Genomic DNA, 20,678 nt, shown 5'->3' with positions numbered 1-20,678 from the left:
TCTCCTGCCTCAGCCTCCGGAGTAGCTGGGATTGCAGGCGCCCGCCACTACGCCCGGCTAATTTTTTGTATTTTTAGTAGAGATGGGGTTTCACCGTTTTAGCCAGGATGGTCTCGATCTCCTGACCTCATGATCCTCCCATCTCTGCCTCCCAAAGTGCTGGGATTACAGGCGTGAGCCACCATGCCCAGCCTGTGTTTAGCTTTTTAAGAAATTGCCAAACCATTTTCAAAGTGGCTGTATCATTTTTACGTTTGCACCAGCATTGTATGAGGACTCACTTCTCCATCCTTATTAAATTTCCTATTGTTCGTCTTTTAGCCATTTTAGTTGGTGTGTAATGATACTTCATGGTGGTTTTAATTTGTATTTCCCTAGTGACTAATTATCTTTTCATGTGCTTGCCATTCATATATTTTCTTTGCTGAAGTACCTATTCAAATCTTTTGATTGAAAAATTGGATTGTTGTCCGGGTGTGGTGCCTCATGCCTATAATCCTAGCACTTTGGGAGGCTGAGATGGGCAGATCGCTTGAGCTCAGGAACTTGAGACCAGCCTGGGTAACAGGTGAAACTCCGTCTCTACTAAAAAAAATACAAAAATTAGCTGGGTGTGGTGGCATGCGCCTGTAGTCCCAGCTACTTGGCAGGTCTGAGGCAGGAGGATCACTTGAACCCAGGAGGTTGAGGCTGCAGTGAGCCAAGATGGTGCTACTGCACTGCAGCCCAGTGACCAGAGGGAGACCCTGTCTCAAAAAAAAAAAAAAAAAAAGGATTGTTTATTTTTAAGAGCTTTTTGATATAAATCCATATTAGGTATATGTTTTGCAAAAAAATTTCTTTTTAAGCCTCTGGCTTGTCTTTTTTCTTCATTGTGTCTTTGAAGAGCAAAAGTTTTTTTTTTTTTTCAGATAGAGTCTCACTCTGTTGCCCAGGCTAGAGTGTAGTGGTGTGATCTTGGCTCACTGCAACCTCCGCCTCCCAGGTTCAAGTGATTCTTCTGCCTCAGCCTCCTAAGTAACTGGGACTACAGGCACATACCACTGTCCTGGCTAATTTTTGTATTTTTAGTAGAGACGGGGTTTCGCCACGTTGGCCAGGCTGGTCTCGAACTCCTGACCTGAGGTGATCCACCCACCTCAGCCTCCCAAAGTGCTAAGATTATAGGCGTGAGCTGGGGGGGGGGTGGCCCCTGGCCTGAAGAGCAAACGTTTTAAACTTTGATACAGTCCCAATTTATTGTTTGTGCTTTTTCTGGTGTCATGTTTTAAAGTTATTTGCCAGGCTGGGTGCAGTAGCTCACACTTGTAATCCCAGCACTTTGGGAGGCTGAGGCAGAAGGATCACTTGAGTTTAGGAGTTTGAGACCAGCCTGGCAGCATAGTGAGACCACTTCGACCACTTCTCTACAAAACATAAACAAAGTTAGCAAGGCATGGTGGCATATGCCTGTAGTCCTAGCTACTTGGTAGGCTGAGAATGGGAGGATTATTTGAGCCCAGGAGGTCAAGGCTGCAGTGAGCAGTGATCGTGCCCATTGCATTCCAAACTTGGCGACAGAGCAAGACCCTGCCTCAAAATAAAAGTAAAAATTCTTTGCCAGTCCAAGCTCAGAAAGATTTTCTATTTTCTTTTTCTGGATATTAAAAAATATTGGCTCTTACATTTAGGTTTATGGTCCATTTTGAGTTTTTATGTATGGTATGAGGTAAGGTCGAGGTTCATTTTTGTCCATGTGGATATCCAGTTGTTTCTGTACCATTTGTTGAAAATACTATCCTTTTTCTATTTCCATTGAATTACCTTTGGCATCTTTGGATCTTTTAGTCTGTGAATATCGTATGCCTCTCCATTTATTTAGGTATTTTTTTAGTTAACTAAGCCATATTTTCCAGTTTCATTGTACAGGCTTTTCTTTTCCTTTTCTTTCCTTTTCCTTTTTTTTTCTTGCTTTCTTTTCTTTCTTTCTTTCTTTCTTGACGCTACAGTGAATAGATTTTTTCAAATTGTTTTTAAAATTTCATTTTAAATCTCATTTAACCTATAGTGTCCTTTTCAATTTCTTGCTCTTTTTTTCTTTCCAATTTGTTTGATAAAACCAGGTAGTTTGTCTTAATGGTGTTTTCCAGAGTTTGATTTTGCTGATTGGCTCACCATTGTGGTGGTTAACATGTTCCTCTAGGCGGGGCGTGGTGGCTCATGCCTGTAATCCCAGCACTTTGGGAAGCCAAGATGGGCAGATCACCTGAGGTCGGGAGTTTGAGACCAGCCTGGCCAACACAGTGAAACCCCGTCTCTACTAAAAATATAAAAATTAGCTGGGCGTGATGGTGCACACCTGTAATCCCAGCTACTTGGGAGGCTGAGGCCAGAGAATTGCTTGAATCCAGGAGGCGGAGATTGCGGTGAGCCAAGATGGCCCCACTGCATTCCAGCCTGGGCCACAGAGTGAGACTCCATCTCAAAAAACAAACAAACATGTTCCTCTAACTTCTCTGTGGTGTTTAGAAGCTCAATCAGATTCAAGTTTGATTTTTTTTTTGAAAGATAGTTCAATAGTTGGTGTTGTGTTCTTCCATTAAGAGGCAGGTGATGTTTCAGGTTGTCTCTTGTGATTGATGTGTCTCTGTTATTGATGGTCAACACCTAGGTCCAGTAATTTAATAAGACAGTCTGTCATTCCTTCATCATTTGTTAGCTGGAATACTTTTATAAAAAGAAACTTGTCCTTATCTTCTGTTTTGTGACCAGATGGCACAGTTGTGTATGATCTCTTTAGTTACAAATGCAATGACTTTCTTAACGAGTAGGTATTTTTTCTAATGCATTATTTCCCAGTTGAATTGGCAAACAGTTTGAACTTATTAACAGGTTGAGGATTTGTCTGTTGTTGTTTTCCTCTGCAGTAATGGCTTATGAATAAACCTTTCTGTTGGAAACTGTATGAAAGTGTTCTACTTGTATTATAAAGATGTGCTTTACAGCCATAGACTGTATATATCCTGAATTACTGCTTTATAAGAGCCAATTACAATTTTGACCTTTTCCCAGTGTATTATTTTGTAATGAGTATATAATAATTGGTTGCTTTTTTTTAGCTTTGACTTATGATGCTTCTGTCTCATATACTGTTTTATTGTTATAAAAGGATTTTCTGTTCTTTCCTTGATCTTGTGTATAAATAAGAAAAGTTACAAAATTGACATAAATTATATTGAGCGCTTGCTATTTTACTGTTATTTTTTTCTTTTGTATCTTAACTCTTTTCAGAATTTTTGTATGGGATTTTTTCCCCCTTTTTTTGGCTGTCAGTGCATCTGTTTTAAATACTGTCACAGTAACTTTGTAGTGTTTCTACGTAGTTGTACCTCCTACTAGGAGTTATATGTAGCAGATGCTTAGCATGGTCAGGGCCAAGTGAATGAATGGGGTCGGGGATAGGGAAGGTTGGTATACTAATTGATTAGCCTAGAATTATCCCTTAAAGGTATAGAAATTTATTGCTAGCACATAAAGATTATGTGTTTTATAAAGTAACTGCTGCGAATATAGCAGGCATTTAAACAGTATAGCAGAACAGCTAGTCTGTGCCAGATGTAATATAGGTCAAATTTTGAAGTAATTTGGTTTAAAATGGACTTTTACATGTAATATAATGTATAAGATGTAATAGCTTTGCTACAAATAAAAAGTACTACTCAAGAAACATGTAACTAAACATATCCATTTAGCATATGGACTACACAGTGCAAAAACTACATGTTTTTTATGGGGATTTGGTTGAAGTTTATAAATGTTAAGGCTTTTGCGTAGAAAAAAATTTTTCCTACCCTTTTTACCCGCTCTATGTGCTATTTTTTGAGCTGTTTAAAAAAAAACAACTGATACAGCGTTATATTTTCAGAAATTGGGAAATCTTTAAATAATTTGGTTTTCTTGGCCCTCTTTTAAATTAAAGGATGAGTATGATAAATAGTGAGTGTTGAGACTCCAATTCTATCTAAATAGCTGCCAGAACTACTCCTGATCAGTTTCATTCAGACAGAAGTTGCAAGCTCACCACTGTCAGGCACAGTGTAAAATCATAGAGAAAGATGAAGGTGGGGCCCAGACCCTGGGGAGCAGGTAGGCCTGAATCACTCCAGGTGAAATGCTCTTCTAGAGGGTCCCACAAAATGCTGTGGTAGTTTTGAAGAGAGAGAATTGAATTTTGCATGGGAATGTATATTTATTGTTTCCTTTACATTGTGGAGTGTGCTAACCCACCTATGATTTCCCTTAGTTTTTCGTTCTGAAAGATGATCTGCTTTTATAAAATTATTGGTTAGTTTAAGGAAACATACTGAGGAAGGAGTAGTTTTTGTTCCATTAAGACTGATTACCAAGAGCTCAATATCAGAGTCTAATTAACTGAGCAGATTTACCCATGACCTGTTTGGCCTAGTCACAGAAATACACGATATAAAGCAGAAATCAAAATCACTTTAACATTTTAATTTATTATTTTAAAAATTTTTTTTATTTTAATTTTTGTGGCTACATAGAGGTGTATATATTTATGGGGTATGTGAGATGTTTTGATACAGACATACAATGTGTAATAATCACGTAATGTAAAATAGAGGTGTCCATCCTCAAACACTTACCCTTTGTATTATAAACAATACTTTATTCTTTTGTATTCTGTTTTGGACTACAGATAAACTGGAATGTATTTTAGAGGAGGGACTAGGAAGGTGAGGCAACTCAGGACCTGCTTAGGAAGAACAGTTGATGAACGTTAGTTCTCTCAGCTATGTGAAGGGCTCTGTGTGAGTGAATGAACACAGACTCATTCTGAGTGGGCAATAGCAATGGGCAGAAGCCATAGGGACTTGGCAGCAGGTTAAGGACAGGCTTTGTGGCAGAGCTGCTTAGAAGTGGAATAGATTATCCTAGAAGGTAGTCGTGGGAGTTTTTTATCCCTGTGTCATTGATGGTGTTGGAACACAGAAAGGGACAACCTCCTCCTCGGGGATGGATGATGTTTTAGTCATTTGTGCTGCTATGACAGAACACCTGAAACTCAGTAACTTATGAATAATAGAAACTTATTTTCTCACTATTCTGGAGTCTGAGAAGTCCAAAATCAAGGTGCTGGCAGATTTAGTGTCTGGGGAGGTGCCATTCCTCATTGATGGTGCATCCTCATGTGGTAGAAGGTGGAAGGGAATGTGAAAGCAAGAAGGGGCAGGCAGCTCTCAGAAGCTTCTTATAATGGCATTGATCCAATCGCTTCCTGAAAGGCCGCACGTCTTAATACTCTCATATTAGGGATTAACTTTCAACGTGCAGGCTGGGCGAGGTGGCTCACGCCTGTAATCACAGCACTTTGGGAGGCCGAGGTGGGCGGGTCACCTGAGGTCAGGAGTTGGAGACCAGCCTGGCCAACATGGTGAAACCCCGTCTCTACTAAAGATACAAAAATTAGCCAGGCGTGGTGGCGCCTCCCTGTAGTCCCAGCTACTCGGGAGGCTGAGGCACGATAATTGCTTGAACCCAAGAGGTGGAGGTTGCAGTGAGCTGAGATTGTGCCACTGCACTGCAGCCTATGCAATAAGAACAAAACTCCATCTCAAAAAAAAAAAAAAAAAAAAAAGTTTCAGCATATGAATTTTGGGTGGGACACAACATTCAAACCACAGCAGGTAGGGAAGAATTCTCTAGAAAAGCACTGTAGGGTAATGGAGAGCTGTTATTTGTGGAAATGTTGGCACATGGGAATGGTGTGTACAACAGAACTGTTGAGGACTGTTGGATTGGGTGTTACTTATTAAAGTTTTTTCTAACTTTTAGAGTCACCAGCCTCAGTTATTCAGTGAAACAAAGAGCAATTTTAAAAAATCATCCACGCAGCTGGCTTAATGTATGTAAAAATGCAGTGCTAGGTATAGTTGCTGAAGATACTATGCAGACGTTTGCAAATGAGACAGTAATGTGGGTGTAAAGTAGTTATTTGGGAAAAAATGAGCAAACAAAAAATGTTTATATGTTGAACTTCATTACTCATCATTTGAAGTGAAAAAATTATTCTCTTTATACTTCACCCCACTTCATTAATATCTCTCCAAAATTGCAAGGTTGACATCACCCCATAGTAGTAATGTTTGTTCATTAGGTTTATTTCCTTGTTTTATGCGTAATATCTGAATTCCCAAGGCCAAAACTCCTTAGTTTTGATAATAGTATTTGTTAAAGTTGAGGAAACTTTTCCTTCCTTCCTTCTTTCCATCCATCCTTCTTTCCTTCTTCTCTCCCTCCCTTTCCTCTCTTTCTTGCTCAACTTTTTCGTGACGTTTTCAAAATATTAAGGTGGCTCTTTGAAGTTTAACAGTCCAACAGTCTGAATTTGTTTGACGTTTTGTTAAAGATTCCGAGAAAAGTAGTATTCTGGTGTTTGAATGGCTTATTGATTTTTTTTCTTTAAAGATTGCTTTGAGATGAAATTGAAGTAAACTTAAGACTTTGCATAGTTAGATTTGACATTAAGTCTCTTCAAGCATTTGGTTTTTGTTTCCAAGTCAGGAAGGACTGAGTGTTCTGTCATCTGACTCTGTGTCACAAAATTCCAAACTTGATGTGGCTGAGCCTGTGATACTCTTCAAAATACCATTTTGGAGGAATTTAGTGTGAGTTAAACAACTGAGTCGAGTTGTCTTTTATACTTTAATAGAGAATAATACTGCATTTATCTCACATCCTATAAGAGAAAACTGAGGAAAAACCTTTTAATGACTTCGGGTGTATGCTTTGAGTTATTTTTACCTTTATGATGACGTTTTTCCTGAGTGAGTGGTTGTGTTTTGACCAACTAAGCCCATTTATTTTTTGAACATTTTAAATGCAACAATTAAAATGAACAACCCCTCCCAAGAAAAATCCTAAAAGACAACTAGCCTTTGGAATATATCCGAACAGTTTTAGTAGATGGTGCTGGAAATTTTTTCCCTTTGAAGGAGACATTAGTGACCAATTGTCTGCCTCAAGCCTACCTTTTGCGTTGTTAATTTGCAAATAATGAAGTTTTAAATTCTTGTCGGTCTGTTTGGATGACTTCAGGCACCTGTCTGTTTCAATGATAGTTTTGTCCAAGGCTGAAAGAAGTTATACATTATGTAAACACTATTTTTTTCTTTTTCTTTTTTTTTTTGAGATGGAGTCTAGCTCTGTCACTAGGCTGGAGTGCAGTGGCGTGACCTTGGCTTACTGCACCCTCTGCCTCCCAGGTTCAAGCAATTCTCCCAGCCTCCCAAGTAGCTGGGACTACAGGCACGCGCCACCATGCCCAGCTAACTTTTGTATTTTTAGTAGAGACAGCATTTCGCCGTGTTAGCCAGGCTGTTCTCTATCTCCTGACCTCGTGATCTGCCCACTTCAGCCTCCCAAAGTGTTGGTATTACAGGTGTGAGCCACCACACCTGGCCTTATTTTTTTCTTATAAAACATGAACATTAGTAGGAATAGTTTTATGGAAGGCATGTTTCTTTCTTTCTTTCTTTCTTTCTTTCTTTCTTTCTTTCTTTCTTTCTTTCTTTCTTTCTTTCTTTTTTTTTGAGATGGAGTCAGACTGGAGTGCAGTGGCACAATCTGAGCTCACTGCAAGCTCTGGCTCCCAGATTCACACCATTCTCCTGCCTCAGCCTCCCAAAAGGCATGTTTCTTATAACACATGAAAACATGACCATTAGTAGCATAGTATTATTAAGGATTGAAAATTATACCAATAATTTTGTACTAAGCACTGTAAAGTGGAATTGGTAAGTCCTAATCTTAGAAAACTGGCCACCTTTGTAATATTGCATTTAAGTTCACAATATAATAATTTAGTGGTAGGAAAGAAACCAAATTATTTTTAAGGAAAGAATAGAAAAGTGGAGAAAAGAAATCAGGAAGAGGAATCTTTCTGTTTAACAGGTGTAGAGATTTAACCAAAAATTTCTATATATTTAACATAGATACTTTTGGTTTTCAGAGAATGTTTACATATGTTAGATTGAAAGGTGTGGGGGTACTGAAATCTATAAAAACAACTATTAAGGTGTGACTAGGGTCTAATACTAACCAAACAGAAGGCTGCCAAGTGTGCTGCTGCGCTTTGGAAATAACAGGTAAGTAAGTAGACTGCTATTCTGCCAGTTAGGCTTTTGGTTTTACATCTTGCATATGAGTCTGTTTAGATTCCTAATTAATTATCATAACCTAGGCTGGTTTTTTTCCTCATGTCTATTTAACTTTTTGTGCCAAATTATTTTACAGATTTAATGTGTTATGTAGTACATCTCTAGTAGTAACCAGAGATTTACTCCTTTTTTGGAAGCACTTACTTTAAAAGCTCCTGAAGAGTTGTTTTGTGTTCTAAATAATTTATACTTTTTCTAAATAACTAATACTTGTTCCTAGTATCATTGTTGTTAAATGTTCAGCATGCCTCTTAGGTATTGGCTCAGTGTTTTGCAGCAGACATTCACCGTTGTGTTTCCCCGAGGATACCCTCGCAGCAGCATTACCCTGGAGTTGGCAGGCATTCTTGAGGGACAGGTTCTTGAGGTGTTCTTGAGGGACTGACCTGTATGGTTGCCTGTCGTGATTTTTGAGGGGTGGTAGCCTATCCTAAAGTTCTCAGTATTTATAACTGATAATCTAGTTCTTATAGGGCCTTAAACTTAAAAAAATTCCAGTGAATTAATTGTACAGCATATGTGTCTATAGTTTAGGCATCTTTAAATTCTAACATAGAGCTTTTAAAAATGCTTGTATGTTTAATGTAACAATACAAAGCAGCGAAATCCCCAGAGCATCCTCTCTTATAATCACGAGTTAAAGTTTGGTGAGTGATTGGACCTCCCAAGGGTCTCTCTAAGTCAACCACTATAACTTCCCCTCAGCTCTCTTCTGGGTTGAGGCAGAGCTTCTTACTCCGTTGGGGAAAGACTTTGTTTTTTATGCTTTCCTGATGATTCTGACATTTTTGATGATGGCTGTTTATTACACTGATTTTTTTAGCCTTTTGGCTAAATTCAGTGTTATTCCATTCCATTAAAGAATTAATAAGGAAATGTGTTTTAATTTAAAAATGTGTACTGTATCCTTTCATATGAATTAATCTGTTTTAGGGCCCTACTAGAATAAGATTTTAGAAGCTTATAGATGGCAGCATCTGTCTAGGTGCCATCCAGACTCTTGGTTACTCACCATTCTAAGCAGAACAGTATGGAACTTAGAAGTTAAATGAATGAATGAATAAAACAACTTGAGCGCACATCATCTAGGGCCATCACTCTATGGTATAAGACATACTTCACAATTATCCTTGTATTCTCTGAGCTCCAAGAAAAGCCCCAGAGCCCAGAAACACTAAGGAGCTCAGGCTTGGAATCAGATGAGGGTTCAAATGCTGCCCCTGCTGCTTCCTATCTACAGTCATGCATGGCATGATGGTGTTTCAGTCAATGGTGGCCTGTATATATGATGGTGGTCCCATACAATTATAATGGAGATGAAAAATTCCTATGGCCTAATGATGATGTAGTAGCCATCCTAAAGTCATAGTGAGATACCTACTCGTGTTTGTTGTGGTACTGGTGTAAATAAACCTGCACTGGCAGTTGTATAAAAGCATAACACATACAGTTATGTACAGTACCTAATACTTGATCATAATATATAACTGTGGTTTATTTACTGTACTTTTTAATCATTATTTTAGAGTATATGCCTTTTATTTATTAAAAAAAAATTAACCGTAAGCCAGCCTCAGACAGGTCCTTCAGGAGGTATTCCAGAAGGAGGCACTGTTATCAAGGAGATGGCAGCTCCATGCATGTTATTGCTCCCAAAGATCTTCCAGTGGGACAGGATGTGGAGGTGAAAGACAACGATATTGATGATCCTGGTCCTGTGTAGTCCTAGGCTGTTGTGTTAGTTTTTAACAAAAAGTTTTAAAAAGTAAATAGTTAATAGAAAAAAGTTATAGAATAAGGATATAAAGAAAAAAAATATATATATATATATATATTTTGAGATGGAGTCTCACTCTTTCGCCCAGACTGGAGAGCAGTGGCACGATCTTGGCTCACTGCAACCTCCACCTCCCGGGTTCAAGCGATTCTCCTGCCTCAGCCTCCTGAGTAGCTGGTATTACAGGCACTCGCCACCACACCCTGCTAATTTTTTTTTCTTTTTTTTTTGAGACAGAGTCTTGCTCTGTCACCAGGCTAAAGTGCAGTGGCGCGATCTCGGTTCACTGCAACCTCCGCCTCCCAGGTTAAAGCGATTCCCCTGCCTCAACCTCCCGAGTAGCTGGGACTACAGGCACCTGCCACCATGCCTGCCCGACTAAGTTTTTTTTTGTATTTTTAGTAGAGATGGGGTTTTGCCATGTTGGCCAGGCTGGTCTCAAACTCCTGACCTCAGGTCACCTGCCCACCTTGGCCTCCCAAAGTATTGGATTACAGACGTGAGCCATGGCACCCGACGGAAAAAATATTTTTGTACAGCTATACAGTGTATTTTAAGCTATGTGTTATTACAAGAAAGTCAAAAAAATTTTAAAAATCAAAAAGTTTATAAAGTTACAGTAAGCTAAGGTTAATTTATTATCGAAGGAAGAAAAGTATTCTTAAAACAAATTTAATGTAGCTTACATGTGCAGTGTTTAGAAAGTCTACAGTAGTATACAGTAATATCCCAGGCCTTCACATTGACTCACCACTCACTGACTCACCCAGAACAACTTCCCAGTCCTGCAAGCTCCATTCATGCTAAGTGCCCTATATAAGTGTTCCATTTTTTATCTTTTTTTTTTTTTTTTCCCTGAGACGGAGTCTCACTCTGTCTCCCAGGCTGAAGTGTAGTGGCATGATCTCAGCTCACTGCAACCTCCACCTCCCAGGTTCAAGCAGTTCTCCTGCCTCAGCCTCCTGAGTAGCTGGGACTACAGGCGCCCACCACCACACCGAGCTAATTTTTGTATTTTTAGTAGAGACGGGGTTTCACCATGTTGGCCAGGCTGGTCTCAAACTCTTCACCTCAAATGATCTGCCCGCCTTGGCCTCCCAAAGTGCTGGGATTACAGGCGTGAGCCACCTCGCCTGGCCTCATTTTTTATCTTTTATGATATATTTTGACTACACCTTTCCTATGTTTAAATATGTTTAGATACACAAATACTTACCATTGTGTTACAGTTGCCTACAGGTTTGTAGCCTAGGGGCAATAGGCTATACCGTATAGCCTAGGTGTATAGTAGGCCGCACCATCTAGGTTTGCGTAAGTATACCCTATGATGTTCGAATAATGACAAAATTGCCGAACAACAGATTTCTCAGAACATATCCTCATTATTAAGTGATGCATGACTGTGTATGAACTGACATGTTAACTTTTCCTCATCTGTAAAATGGAGTTATCATTGTATGAGTTAAGCAGAATAGCTAGGATTAAATAAGAGATTATTAAAAAATAATAAACACTTAAATATTAAGCTTACCATGTGTTGGACAGTGTTCTGTGTGCCTAATTATTTAGTATACAATACATAAAAAGTGCCAGGCACATACATAGTAGGTACTCAAATAATCTTTTCTTTTTTCTTGATAAATGGTTAACAAGCATTTGTTCTGTTGAGATGAAGTTTCTGATCTGTGACTTGACACGAGAAAGCTGAGAAACAGTAACCATGAAATTACAGAATAATTTCAAGTCTTTTCATAACTGAACATGGTCTTTTCCTATAATCTTTTTATAATACTATTGGAATTGGTATGTTTTGACAGTGCTTGTGTTGGTGAATCAAATAGCTCCTGATTTAATCAGAACAAAGACATACTGTTTCAACATGTGCTCATGTTACTGGCTCCCATAAATAAAGCATTTAATTGATGAAAATGTAATCATATTTGAACTCTGGAAGAGCTACCGTTCCAGCCTATAAGATAATATAAGGATAAAGAATGATTTTAAATGCTTTTGACATATTTTGGTACAGTGAAAGATAATTTCAAAACTGCAATTTAGTTGTCTTGGTATCTGGCAAAGAGGAGGTGCTCAATATCCTGGTACTAATCAGTAATTGCTAAGGAAGCCGGGCTGCGAAGTGGTCATACTTAGCCAACTGTGGACCAGGGATTTATAGGGTGGTCAGCCTGAGATTTCCAAACTCATTATAGTATGAATACACACACACACACACACACACACACACAGTATTTAGTATAGTATTCATTATATATTATAATAATATATAACCTATATTCAATATAGTATTCATTATAGTATGAATTTTTAAAGATTATTTATGCCTGAGATTATTGAAAGACATACATTAAAGAAAGCTAGAAAATTTGTCATTGAAGTGCCTGTATTGGAAAGTATGTGGGTGTTGAAATTGGAATTTTAAAAAACAAGGCAGCATAAATTACTGAATTGCTATGGGGAAATGCCTTCAAGGCTGATTGGTAAACCTAGAGAAGGTGAAATGTAAGATGGGATTGAAGCCGACAAGGAGGTTCCCAAGGGGCAAAAAAAAAAAGAATTGGCCCCATTCTTGCTGTCTAAAAAAGTTTTTTATGATGTTCAAATGAAGCATCGTGGGTGTAAAAAAGCTTATAAATTGGAGACACTACACAGATAATAATTATACTTTTGTTGATTGAAAACATTTTCCTGAAAACTCCAAGAACAAACCTTTAGTGGTGAGGGAAGTAATCATATTGCCCTATTTTGCACTGAAGCTCATCATAATTTTTCTTCCTCAAACCATTCCTACTTCAGACTTCCCTTTTTCCATAAGTGGCAGTTCTATCCTTCCAGTTGCTTAAGCCAGAAACTTCAGTCAGCCCAGATACTGCTCTTTCTCTCATACACCAAATCCATCTTACATCTTCCTCCACATTTTCACTTCTCCTGTCCTAGACCTAGCCACCAACACCTTTCACTTGGATTATTCTGTGGTCTTTTTAATTGGTCTTCCTGCTTCTGCTCTTGCTTTGTTCTCACATAGCTGCAGAGTGATCCTTTTAAAAGATAAATCAAATTATGTTCCTCCTCTGCTCAGAATCCTTCAATGGCTTCCCCAAAGCCAAAATCTTCACAGCAGCCTGCAAGTTCATATAAAATATGATTCCCTGATAGCTTCCTGAGTTCATCTCCTAGCATCTCTGCTGTGATCATTTTGTTCCAACCACTGTGGCCTCAAATACGCCACACAAGCTCCCACTTCAGAGACTTTGCTCTTTTTGTTTTTCTGCCTTGAATATTCTTCCGCACGTACCCACATGGCTCACTTCCTCATTTCCCTCTGGTGTTGTTTCGTGTTACCTCAACACTAAGGCTTTGATCACTCTGTTAAAAGTAGGACTCCCTGTCCTCCTCCCTTGTTCAGTTTTTTTCTCCTAACATTTGTTTTCATTCAACATACATATTATAGTTGACCCTTGAACAACACAGGGGTGTTGACCCCACACGCAGTTGAAGATTTGCATATAACTTTTGACTTCTCAAAAACTTTACTAATAGCCTACTGTTGACCGGAAGCCTTACCAATAACATAAGCAGTCAATCAACACGTATTTTATGTGTTATATATTACATACTGTTTTCTTACAATAGAGTAAGCTGGAGAAAAAATGTTACAAAGAAAATCATAAGGAAGAGAAAATATATTGACTCTTCACTGAGTGGAAGTGGATCATCATAAAGGTCTTCATCCTTGTCATCTTCACATTGAGTAGGCTGAGGAGGAGTAAGAGGAGAGGTTGGTGTTGCTGTCTTAGGGTGCCACAGGTGGAAGAGGGGAGGAGGCAGAAAGGAAGGCAAGAGGGGCAGGTACACTTGGTGTAACTTTTCAGAAATAACATTATAGTTTCTGTCTGAATGTTTGCTTTTTCCTTCCTCTAAAACTGTTTCTATATGGTATCAACTCCTCTTCCACTGTTTGCTTTAGTTTCAATGCCATATCATAGAGGGATCTTGTCATAAAAGCAGTCCTGAGTAATCCAGACCCTTCTGCCAGATTGTCAATGTTGATTTATTTTCTGGCACTGCTTCTTCTACATCTTCTTCCTTATTGGCACTGGTTTTGGAATTATTCATCTCCATCAAGTCGTCTTCTGTTAATTCCTCTGGTGTGCTATCTATTAGCTCTTGAATTTCTCCACGATCTATATCTTTTTTTTTTTTTTTTTTTTGAGATGGGAGTCTTGCTCTGTCGCCCAGGCTGGAGTGCAGTGCCGCGATCTCAGCTTACTTCAACCTCCGCCTCCTGGGTTCAAGCGATTCTCCTGCCTTAGCCTCCTGAGTAGCTGGGATTACAGGCATATGCCACCACGTCCGGCTAATTTTTGTATTTTTAATAGAGACGAGGTTTCACCTTGTTGGCCAGGCCTGTCTGGAACTCCTGACCTCAAGTGATCCGCCCGCCTCAGCCTCCCAAAGTGCTGGCATTACAGGCGTGAGCCACCGTGTCCGGCCCATGATCTATATCTTAACCCTTCACCTCAGACCTTTTTGGCCGTATCTACAACCTCTTTCATGATTTTCGTGATTGGCTCTGTTGTCAATCCTGTGAAGTTATGCAGGACATCTGGACAATTTTCTCTAGCAGGAGTCTATTGTTTCAGGCTTGATGGCTTTCAGGACTTTTTCTATAACAATGGAATCTTCAATTGTGTAATCCTTCCAGACTTTCATGATGTTCTATCAGGGTTCTCTTGCATAGTGTTGACAGTCCTTTCCATAAAGGAATGTGTGTAATGAGCCTTAAAGGCCCTTATGAGCTCCTGATCTAGGGACTGAATTAGAGACATTGTGTTTGGGAGCAAGTAGACGCCCTTCACCACTTTTGGTGTTGAACTCATGGGGTGAGTTGAACTCATGGGTGGCTTGGGGGCATTGTCAAATATCAAAAGAACTTTAAAAAGCAGACCCTTACTGGCAAGGTACTTCCTGACTTCAGGGACACATCATTGATGGAACCAGTTCAGAAAAAGGGTTCTTGTTGTCCAGGCCTTAATGTACAACCAAAAAACTAGCAGCTGGCTTTTATCTTTTCCCTTCGAGGCGTGGGGGTTAGCGGGCTGTCCTGATTATAAACCCAACTGCACTTGCTCAAAATAGTCAAGTTAGCCTATCCTTTCCTCCCTTAAATCTGGGTACTTTCTTCTCCTTACTAATTAACGTCCTTTGTAGCACATTTTCCCCCAAAATAGAGCACTTTCATCAGCATTAAAAACCTGTTCAGGTTGGGTGCAGTAGCTCATTCTTGAAATCCCAGCATTTTGGGAGGCCAAGATGGGAGGATTGCTTGAACCCAGGAGTTTCAGACTAGTCTGCTCAATGTAGTGAGACCTCGTCTCTGCAGAAAAGTAAAAAAAAAAATTAGCTGAGCATGGTGGCATATGCCTGTAGTCTTAGCTACTAGGGAGGTTGAGGTGAGAGGATTGCTTGAGCCTAGGAAGTGGAGGTTGCAGTGATCCGAGCTCATGCCACTGCACTCCAGCCTGGGTGACAGAAAAAGACCCTGTCTCAAAAAAATCCCACAGAAACCTATTCAGGTGGAAATCTTTCTCCTCAATGATTTTCTTATTGGCATTGGGGAACTCATTTGCTGCCTATTGGTCAGCAGAAGCTGCTTCTCCTACTAAAGTTTTAAAGCCAAACCACTTTCTAAAATTATCAAACCATCCTTTGCTGGCATTAAATCCTGCAGCTTTAGATCCTTCACCTTTTTTTTTTTTTCTGAGATGGAATTTCGCTCTTGTTGCCCATGCTAGAGTGCAGTGGCATGATCTCGGCTCACTGCAACCTCTGCCTCCCAGGTTCAAGTGATTCTCTTGCCTCAGTCTCACGAGTAGCTGGGATTACAGGCATGTGCCACCACGCCCGGCTAATTTTGTATTTTTAGTAGAGATGGGGTTTCTCCATGTTGGTCAAGGTGGTCTCGAACTCCCCACCTCAGGTGATCCACCCGCCTCGGCCTCCCAAAGTGCTGGGATTACAGGCATGAGCTACGGCGCCCGGCCTCCTTCACGTTTCTTTTGCTTTAAGTTGTCATATAATGACTTGGCTTTTTCTCAAATCATATGAAAGTTTATAGGTATGCCTTTCTACAGCAGTCGTGCACCCACATAAAAGCTGCATTTTCAACATGAGTTAAAAACATAATTCACACAAAATGCGAGGTTTTTGCACCTGTTGGCGTAGCTGCAGTGATGGCTTCACAAATTTCCTTTGCTTTTTTTTTTTTTTTAAACAATGGTCCTTATGCTGGATTTACTTATCTTGAAATGGAGGCAGCTGCAGCTGTAGACCTCAATCTATTGTACCTATCAAGCAATCCAGCTTTTTCTTATAATGTCACCACTTCTTTCTGCTTCTTGAAAGCACATCCAGCATCTCTAGCGGTACTTTCTATGGGTCTTACGGTGTTATTAAATACAGTACTGCACTAAGCATCATGAAAAATGTGTAAGAACCATGGGAGATCACTTTTTATTGTGATATTATTTATGCATTTTACTGGAGAGACGAACTGCCCACGTGGAGATGATTAGTGTCATACAGCATTTTAAGGAGATAGTCGCAACACTTGAGCTCAAGGCAATAGCAACAGGAGATAGCTGCAAAATGATTTCAGTAGTGCAATATGTACTACACTTAATTTTGTGTAGTTATGATGGAAAACTACATCTTTAGGTTTGTTTACATTTCTCAGGACTGGGAATGACACCATGTACAGTCTGTTTGTATAAGTTTTGATATTTTTAAACTTTTAATAATAGATTTGTATATAAAAGTGGTAAATGATAGACTAATAGGTACATGTATTTTATGCATTCACAACACACCTTTTTCTTAATTTTTTGATATTTTTAAGCTACATGGTTTGTCTGCAAGTTTTTTCAAATTGTCATAAATCTCCAAAAATTTTTCCAAGATAGTTATTTTTAAAAATCTGTAAGTGGACCCATGTAGTTCATGCCCATGTTGTTCAAGGCTCAGTTGTATTTATTTTATTGCTGGCTATCTACACACTTTAGATTATGAGATTCGTGAGGGCAGGTTTCAAAATATTTCTTCACCTAGAACAAATGTGGTGTGGCGATAATAAGTGCTCAGTAAATATTTATTGACAGAATTCCATGACTGTTCATAGTATCACTACTGTTGATTCATGAAGCCTTCTTTAAGTAAAATAACTGCTATTCACTGTTAATATAAGTTCTGGTGAATGGCAATACTAATTTAAGCACTCTGTTACTAATGGTGGGAAGTGCCATACTGTAGTTTGCAGCTTCCTTTGTAGTTGGATGGGGTCTTGTGACCGGATTTTAATTAGTGGAATGTGGGTGGAAGGGACGTACCACTTTTAGGTCTGTCCCATGAAAACCTCACATGTGTGATCCCCTACAGGGAATGATTTGTGAAGACTTTGTTGAAGATGGTAGAGCTATGTGGCGGAAGGCTTTTGGCTTCATGAATAATCACATGGTGGAGAGTTGCCTACTGATTAGGAACACCTGTTTGGACTTCATCTGAGTGGGAAATACATATCTATTGGATTAAGCAATTGAAAATAGAAATTTATATGTTAAAGCATAGCATTACCTTAACTGATACAAACCAGTAACAGCCAAATTATTTTCTTTCTCCTTCTGTTGCATATCCTAAGGGTAACCCAGATATCTTGTCTCTTTTTTTTTTGTCATTGGCTTCTGTATTTGAAATGTTATTTAAAAGCGCAGTTGTGTCCTTGAATATAAGTACCATTTTTATAGTTTTACTGAGATATATTTCACAGACCATAAAACTCACTTATTTAAAGTTTACAGTTAGTTTTTTTATTCACAGAATAGTACAACTCTCACCACGGCCTAATATTAGAATGTTTTAATACCCCCAAAAGCAACCCTGTACATATTAGTAGTCGTTATCCATTACCTTTTCTCTACCAGCCCTTGGCAACCACAATCTACCCACTTGTCTCTGTGAATTTGCCTCTGTGGTCATTTTATATAAATGGAAGCATATAATATGTGGCCTTTAGTGTCTGTCTTCTCATGTACAATATTTTCAAGGTTATCCTTGTTGTAGTATGTATTCGTACTTCATTTCTTTTTATGGCTGAATAATATTCCATTATATTAGATATATTACATTTTACTTAACCATTAATTGGTTGATACATTTGATTTGTTTCTATTTTTTGACGATTATAAATAATACTACGAACATTCACGAACAAGTTTATGTTTGGACATATGTTTTCATATGTCTTGGGTATATATTGAGGAGTGAAATACTGGCCCATATGGTAACTCTATGTTTAACGCTGAGGAACTGCCAGACTGTTTTCCCAGGTGGTTGCATCATTTTACATTCCCACCAACATTGCCTTTACGTTTTGTTACCCCCAGAGGAGTAGGGTCACCTGGTAAGTATAGTTCCTTAAGGGCTGTAGGTGGGGGGTACTCACAGAGGTACATGGGAGTGGCAGGCAGTGTGAGGTTGACCTCTCTCCTGCCTCTTCTCCTTCTACTTGTTCTTGCTTGCTTACTTGGCACCAACTACCCTGGCCTCCCTGCTATTCCTAGAACATAGCTCACTCTCACATGCTCTCCCTTTAGGCCCTTTCTGCTGGCTTTTCCCTCTGCCTGGCATGCTCTTTCCTTCTATAGCTCCCTCAAGTCTTTGTCCATATGTTACCTTCTCAGTGAAGCCTCCTTTCTCTCCACCCGATTTAACCACCCCACACTGTCATTCCTCCCCAGCTCTATCACTTATGACATTTAGAAAAAGTATTATACTTTCTTCCTTACACTAAAATATAAGCTTCATGAGGGCAGAGATTTTGGTCTGTTTTCTTCACTGATATATCTCTAATTTTTTTTTTATTGTGCCCGACACATAGTAAGTTTCCAGTAAATATTTATTGAAAGAATGAATAAATAGCTTTCCATGTCAATAAATGCATTTTTTGTCTTAAAATTTTAAATCACTGAAGTAAACATATGAGTACATTTTTATCTTAAAAAGTTTACCCAATACAGTTAAAAGAAACACTCCCTTTTGCCCTGCCCCTGAATCTCACTTTCCTGTTAATGATTTGGATGTATTCTTCCTGACCACGTTAAAGGTATCTGCACATACATATGTGTACCTATAGAAATATCTAGTTTTGTTTTTGTTCAGTTTTATGTAGATATAGGTTATATGTATACGTCTATATAAAACCACTATCCAAATCCAAAGCTTATTTCATCACCCCAGCATGAACTTTATGCTTACTAAGCTGTCTTATTCTTTTTAACTTTCATCTTGTGGATGTGCCATTATGTATTGATTGACCCTGAGGTTTCCAGTTTTTTCTTTTCTTTTTCTTTTTCCTTTTTTTTTGAGACGAAGTCTCACACTGTCGCCTGGGCTGAAGTGCAGTGGTGCGCTTCACTGCAACCTCCGCCTCTTGGGTTCAAGCGATTCTCCTGCCTCAGCCTCCCGAGTAGCTGGGATTACAGGTGCCCGCCATTAGGCCTGGCTAATCTTTTTGTATTTTTAGTAGAAACTGGGTTTCACCATGTTGTTCAGGCTGGTCTCGAACTCCTGACCTCGTGAGCCACCTGCCTCAGCCTCCCAAAGTGCTGGGATTGCAGGCGTTAGCCACCGCTCCCGGCCTCCAGTTTTTTCTTAATACAGGCATTGCTCAAGCAAACATTTTGGTTCTTGCTACTTTGTACACATGGGGATGTTTCTCTGTGTATGCCCTGAAATGAGGACAATTTAAACTCTTTCTTTGAAATTGTTGTGCTATTTATTTGCTTGTTGTCTCAGGATATTTTTCTGAAATGTATTGGAAGTGGAACTGGTGAGTTGTAGAGAATGCAAGTTAAAATTTTGATAGAATAAAATTTCTGTCTAAAAGGGCTATATCCATTTGTGCTCCTGAACTGATAATGACGGCTTCCATTTCTGCATGTCTTCAACTATATTCAGTGTTACTAATCTTTTGTTTTTGCCAATCTGGATGAAAAATAAAATTTTAGCTGTTGAGGTTGAATATGTTTTCATATGATTACCAGTCATTCCCTACAATTATCGTTCATATCTGACCTTTTAAAAAAAAGTCCATGTTATTAGGTTTGGTCTTTCTTATTTATCTAATAGGTGCTGTTATTATGGCTATTAATATTTTGTCTGCTATATATGCTGGAGATAGTTTTTTTCCTGTAGCTTGTTTTTTAAATTTGTTTATGGTTCTTTTTGCCAGTTGAAAGTTTTAAATGTTTATTTAGTCAAATGTATCCATTTTATGGCTTCCTTGCTTAAGGAAATCTATGCTATTCCAAGGCTATAACCATATTCCATATGTTTTCTTTTAATTTCTTTGGAATCTTCTTTTTCATGTTTTTCTCTTTTAATTCACCTGGAATTTATTTATGTGGCAGCATAAAGTAAGGTTCTAATTTTTTTTCCTCCCAAAATGGATAGCCAATTCTTTAACACTATTTGTTTGTATCCTTTCACGATTTTATATGGAATGCTCTCTTTATCACAAACTGCACTCTTATAAAAATTGATCTATTTTGTTCAACTTTATTTTACTTTATTGGTGTTTGTCTTTTCTTATGCTAATATTACACTATTTT

The 20,678-nt window shown here is 38.8% G+C and overlaps 1 protein-coding gene across 6 annotated transcripts in view; it reads left to right on the top strand.

Moving 5' to 3' along the window:
* The window catches only part of SFMBT1 (Scm like with four mbt domains 1), a 147,456-nt gene that overhangs the window by 49,583 nt on the left and 77,195 nt on the right, over positions 1-20,678 (top strand). Inside the window, exon 1 of one of the 6 annotated variants that reach the window (XM_063703852.1) lies at positions 14,737-14,897. The exons of the other annotated variants lie outside the window; for them this stretch is intronic. The gene's annotated coding sequence lies outside the window, so the exon portion shown is untranslated. Of the gene's footprint in view, positions 1-14,736; positions 14,898-20,678 lie in introns of those variants that run through there. 6 annotated transcript variants of the gene reach the window in all.

Source organism: Gorilla gorilla, chromosome 2 (assembly GCF_029281585.2).
Source record: "Gorilla gorilla gorilla isolate KB3781 chromosome 2, NHGRI_mGorGor1-v2.1_pri, whole genome shotgun sequence".
NCBI classification, from domain to species: Eukaryota; Metazoa; Chordata; class Mammalia; order Primates; family Hominidae; genus Gorilla; species Gorilla gorilla.
Note: the sequence above shows the minus strand (reverse complement) of the source record. Positions and strands in the feature narration are given on the sequence as shown.